This window comes from Aegilops tauschii, chromosome 5, assembly GCF_002575655.3.
Source record: "Aegilops tauschii subsp. strangulata cultivar AL8/78 chromosome 5, Aet v6.0, whole genome shotgun sequence".
In the NCBI taxonomy this organism is placed as follows: domain Eukaryota; kingdom Viridiplantae; phylum Streptophyta; class Magnoliopsida; order Poales; family Poaceae; genus Aegilops; species Aegilops tauschii.
In genome coordinates, this window is record NC_053039.3 from 244535802 (window position 1) to 244541905 (window position 6104).

Here is a 6104-nt window from a genome sequence, read left to right on the forward strand (position 1 = left end):
ACGGATGATTTTGTCAGAAAAGTTAGCATCTATAATACCTAAATAGCTCATCCCCACTATCCTATTTCTCTCGACATGCAGCCTATCCACATCAGCTGATCGCCACATCATCATTCTATAACCGGCTTACGGGTGGGACCAACCAAAGTTCAGCAGTGCAGAGATCACCACCTCAGCGATCAGTTACCAGTGTAGAGGAGAACCGAACCTTCGCTCGCTAGTGGTACAGAGTACAGAAGAGGACAACCACCTCGTGCGTGAACCCACCAAAGTAAAAAAAACCAAGCTTTTCCGTAGTCATCTTTTCCCCAAATTTTCCCCACGCCGACGGTCGGAACCAAGGAGAGGCTCGCCGGCCTCCCCCGCCAGCGCCATTAAGGCTCGGAAGCAATCGCCCCCTCAGCCGATTTACTGGTCCAGGTCACCTCCGCCGCTGTCACGGCTGGCAGGGCTCCCGGCCAGTCTCCGTCATGACCACCGCCACCTCCGACGCTCCCCGGCCACAGGTGCGCATTAACTCACCTGTTGATTGACCTTCCCGCTACCACCCTATTGCCGCCGCTATCCTTTCGCCTCCACGACGTATGCTCTGCCGGCCACAAGTGCCCATGAAAAACTGAAACGGCCCAAGGCACTGCAGCATGCATGGCCTCTATAGATCGCCATTCATGGCCTCTATAGATCGCCCTCCATTACCCTACAAATGCGGAAAAATTGTTGCTGCATTCGCGTTTAAAAACCAGTCTATGCTGCCATCATCATCCACTCTGGACCGTCCTCTACTCTGGAAGTTGTACTCCCCCTAATATTAGCCACACTGATTTTTACCATCTCTGAGCTTATTTTTATGATTTTCTCAGATTGCAGGTTGGGTCGAAAGGTGCGCGATGATTCGCTTCATAGGACTACTGCTGCTTGGATTGATTTCGTTGTTACACAGGTCTTTTGCTAACCCCGTTTGTCCAGATTGTTCTTTGCTGCGACTTGCATATGCAAAAAGCATACAATGCTAATATGGAATATCAGGCTTTCACGTTTCATAGTACTTATTTCTTCTTCTCAACACAACTTTTCTCATCCGATAAAAAATCAGGGATGATTGGTTCCCATATTATTTTCTGTTTTGTGTGTGTTTATTGTACCATTGATTATATCCATTTCTAATAGGGATAATATGTTGATGCTAGAGTTTAAACTCTAAAATCGGACAAGGGCGGTGTGTTCAGGATGTGGTTGAGAGAATAGTAGTTGGCAGATTCTGGATTACCTGACCAGAAAGAGTATCATGGAATTGGATACGGACTTCCCTCAGGTTTTTGCAATTTAGATTAGCAAATCACTTTTACTATGTACGAAACTGATCTGTTTCTTCTCATTTAGGATAGACGCAGTAGAAAAGATGTCGTCATGTTTATCCAGTATACTCCATCCCAAAATAAGTGTCTTTGATTTATTACAATTTTGTTGTGTTTTCAGTGCCGTGTGTCGTATTTTGATGTGCTAAAATGTTATGAAGCTACTAAATTTATCATTTAACATCCAGGAAAACTTATGCATGTGGATATCTTCATTCTACCATATCTTGGGTTGACAGGAAACAAGCTGTCACCCATGATTTTTAGCTTTGATGTGCCCTGACGTTCTGTAAGTAGCCTCTCTATCCTTCTCAAATTATTTTTCTTAAAGATCTCGATGTATACACAAGGCGCAATAAATTATCTTGCTTCTTTCCTGAAAAGTGTACTGAAGTCACTTTCTTATTTCATGCTTCCGATGGACAGATTTTTACCATTGCATGCTGGTTGGTAAAAAAAATTTGCTCAAGCAATTTCGAAGTGATGTGTTACTTGGTGCAGTCTAATCTGAACATTATTCTTATTTTCCTTTGTTACTGAAGGTTATTCCGTACACAGACACACACACACACGCAACTGTGAAGGTATATGTGTTTTTTGTTTTTGGACAAGTCATATACATGTTTGACTGATAATCATGATGCCTTGCTTCCTTTCTTTGCTGAAATTTTACAACAATGCCTCTACTAACCTCATTTCAATTGATGAGTACCATCTGTTTGTTTTTGTGTGTGTTAAATGGCATAGGAATTTCTCCCCTGGAGCTTTCCAGTTTAGAGAACTGAATTTGACACTCCAAATCATAAGACAACATTCAACATTACTAAGCAAGGGAACTTCAGAAAATATTTTCCTGTCCCTAGTAGAAACAGAACTGAAGATTACACCCTTCAGGTTAGATATGGACACTCCAAATCAGTAGACACCTTTTTTTCTTTTTGGTATTGCTTCCAAAATCATGATTACATTCATATCACAAAACAGTCAAAATGCTAAGCTAAATTGTACTACAACAACAACCTATCTACAACTATAGCCAGCAGCTACAACAGCTGAGCGCACATCACATGGACCTAGCCAAGTACGCTTACAGTGCAAGACAGTCTCGACGACATTGACAGAGCAAAAAATTGTTGTATTTTTCCCATCAATTGTTTTGTTCTATGGTTGTTCTGATGCTGAACATAAAATAAATGTATGCTTGCTGCTCATTATCAGGCTATGAGGCAGACAAAGCAACTACAAAAGAATGTATCCTAGCTACCTTCACCAATATGTGAATGCTTGCTGTTAATTTCATTGGAATGCAGGAATGGCTGACCGAGAGCAGTGTGCACATCTCTGAGGCCAAACGAGGCGTTGGAGTCGAGGATTTGACACAATTTGGATCGAATTACTGTTATCTATCCAACCGATCTTTCTCTCCTCGGGTCTTGGTAGTTTGTCCCTGAGATTGGTGTTCTATGCCTAAGAAAGTGGAATGGAGGGAGTAATGCCTTGAGGTCTTATTTATTATAATTATAGTCAATGTAGTTCCATTTTCATATTGTAGAGATGATATTCGTTGTGTTACCTTTGGCCTGTAGGGTATGTCAACCGGCTTTACCTATGGAACACTTAGTTTATTCCCAGTACTTTATCAGCAATCATTTTTGTTAAAAGTATCTGTACACCTACCACCACAGTGGCAAGAGTTCATTCTCTTAATAGGATACTCTTGCATTGCTATGAACTTGGCCTCAGACCAGATTTTATTGAACAATGTTGCATTTTATTGTTAGCATCCCACAATCCATTAAGTTATTTAGAAATTATCACTTATGCTATGTTCATTCAACCCTATCATTGCTAACAAGCATTTCCATGTTTAATGAAATGGTTTTTAAGCAAACATTCCCGCAGCAACGCGCGGGGTGTCATCTAGTATATCTCATGACCAGGCCCTTCTATGTGCAGTGCAATTTTAGTGCCAGCTTTCAGTACATAAAACTTTGCAATTTCATTCCAAAAGCCAATGCCAAAATATGAGTCACCACGTTCATCAAGTCTTACAGTAGTTGTAAATCCATGGTTTGTGCGCAGTATGACATTCGTGGAGCCTTGATGTATGTAACGGGAAAAATTGTGCACTACATAATCTATTGCATAGCGAGGGATGTCCTGCAGAAAATGGTAGGGTTGTTAAAAAAATATGGTAACATGCAAATATGGGCCCAAATTGAAAGAATTGTACAACAGTTGAAACCAAAGGACAAAAGTCTATAATTAAACAGATAGGGTAAACATGATGTCATGGAAATATGAGAGTAATCGAAAGAACAATACATAATTAATTTGCCTAATATAGAAAGAAGAGGGGAAAAAATCCCCTTTGACGTATATGGTGCATGTGGCACCTTTTATCCAAATGTAACAATATTTAGAATATGTTTAGGAAAGTAGGCCATGCCAACCGATTTAGGGTGAGATTGAACATACCGCACGCGTCCTCAAGTTATCTGGTACGATGAGATGGAACCGCCTGGCGGCGGTCGGCAAGTCCTGAAGTATCGGCGCACTGTACATTCTATGAATGAAAGAAAACCCTCGAATCAGCTCGAATAAAAATGAATTCACGGCGATTTCCGCCGGGTGATTAAAGGAGGCAGATGAACTCGGATAAGAGATGAGATAATATCTCGTTAAATTAGTTACCTTGTCGTCCATGAGAAAGAACCCTCAGTACGGCAGATTCCCCAACTGAGCGGAGCTGGGTCGACCGCGGCAGCGTCGAAAAAGTCGATGCGATAGGCGGCGGCAAGCGGAAGTGGCGGAATGCGGTGGGCTTTGCCGGCAGCCTGGCGGCGGCAGGTGTCGAGCTAAGTGTTTACCGCCGCGATAGGCGGTGCCATGGCATAGACGCGGAGGAGCTTGTGCAGGTGTGAATGGGGAACGTACCGGAGGGGCCGAGGTGGGTGGCGGGCGGGGTGAGGGTTTTTGTGGCATGGGGATGGTGAGGGTTTTGTTTTTTTATTTTCTAAATTGGGTGGTGAGGATTTTCTGTCCCACAAAGAATTTTGGGGGCGACGGTTTGCTAGAGCGAACCGTGTGTAATTGATGCAGCAGGCAAAATGATAGTCATTGCACACGGTTCCAATTTTGGGAACCGTGTGTGATTGACGTATTACCTCCGTCCTGGTTTATTGGTTCCCCGTTGTAATTTTTACTAAAATTTGGCGAAATATTTAACATACTCAAACATAGATAATAAGCGTACACGTACATAAGCATAGTTCAACCATAAGTACATAGTTCAACCGTCATTAAGCATACTCAAGCATACATAGTTCGATCCATCCCACATCTCATCTCACATGCGGCCGACACGATCCTGAAGCTTCTCCAGATACTCGGCGTACACGCCGTGCGCCACCTTACGAGAATACTTCTGCTTGAAGGAGCCAACGGCCCGTCCTCTTGCATGCGCAAGAACACTTAGATACGCGTCATGAATCTTGTGGTTGCAAAATGGGCATCCATAGCCGTCGTTCCAAGTCCTAATACGCCTGTTATGCATTCCCGCATAAAGCTTCCTCATGATTCGCCTCCTGTACCTTCTCTGGGCATCTTCATCCTCGCTGTCCACATCGTCAGACAACACCTATATATATAGTAAAACAAATTTGGCATCAAATCACTGATTACATGCCGTGAAGTAGGATTAGGAATTTATGGCTATTTATTTATACATATTCAGAGATTATGGTTCGATTTTTAAGCACAGTCGTCATTATTCAAAATCAATTGTCAAGTCCTGGCTAGGAATTATTAGCACGAACACTAACCCTAGTCGGATTACTAGTAGAAATCATTTGCACAGATGAAACAACTAATCACTTATCACCTGTACCATTCAAACGATCAATACACTACACGGATCTAACGAAACTTACTCAGATTTTATGGATTGGGAGAACATAACCACATGATTTCTATTCCAAAAAGGGGAGGCAGGAGTAACCAGAGAAACCATATGATCTATTTAACACATAAATGAGTATAGATGACTAACCAGCTGTCCGTCGTCGCCGGAGTGGTCGTCGGAGTCGTCGCCGGAGTGGTCGTCGGATTCGGTGTGGAACTCTGCCTCCGGCTGTGGAAGCTCAACGCTGTCGACGATGTCAGGGTGCAGCGATAACTCGCCGGCGGTGACGGCAACCTCTGTCTTCATCTCCACACCGTGCTCCGGTGCTTTAGCAGCCCCGGCGTTGCCACTCCCTCCGATGGGGTGCTTCGGCGGCATCCTCATACACTGATGGCTTTGAGGACTGAGAGCGGCGTCGAGGTTGCAAGCGGAGAGAGAGGATTATGTGTGCGTAGCGAGGATGGGGGTGCGGCCGCTCGGGCGCACCATTAATATGGAGTAGTGGGAGTTGTGGGAGAGAGGCGGGCGGCGGTCAAACCGATGGCTCGCCTCCCGGTGAGCCTGCACACCGGACTGCTGGCATGCCTACCAAAGTTTCACACAGCTACTCGCACGCCTCCCGATGACACTGTGCAGCGAGCACACCTCTGTCAATTCGCACACCTGCATGCACGCCTCCCCGTCTGCCTGCGCGGCGGACTGCTCGCATGCGTTCCGTCAACTCACGCCTGCTCGCATGCCACACGGGTCGCGCGGCGACACGTATATTGTTTTTCTATTTGGATGATTAATGTTGTCGCTTTATTGCTTAACCGAAGCATGGCACGTATCCATTGTTGGTCTAA

At 44.4% G+C, this 6104-nt stretch overlaps 1 long non-coding RNA gene across 5 annotated transcripts; it reads left to right on the forward strand.

The window, feature by feature from the left end:
- The first annotated feature begins 211 nt into the window (after positions 1 to 211).
- Positions 212 to 3129, forward strand: LOC141023372 (uncharacterized). 5 transcript variants are annotated; one of them, XR_012184585.1, is made up of 5 exons: positions 212 to 506; positions 861 to 940; positions 1188 to 1312; positions 1544 to 1644; positions 1782 to 3129. It is a non-coding gene; the product is annotated as an uncharacterized lncRNA (long non-coding RNA). The 5 variants fall into 5 exon arrangements; XR_012184583.1 differs by having other exon boundaries at positions 213 to 506; positions 1168 to 1312; XR_012184584.1 differs by lacking the exon at positions 1188 to 1312 and having other exon boundaries at positions 232 to 506; positions 1782 to 2249; positions 2666 to 3129.
- The last annotated feature ends 2975 nt before the right edge of the window (positions 3130 to 6104 follow it).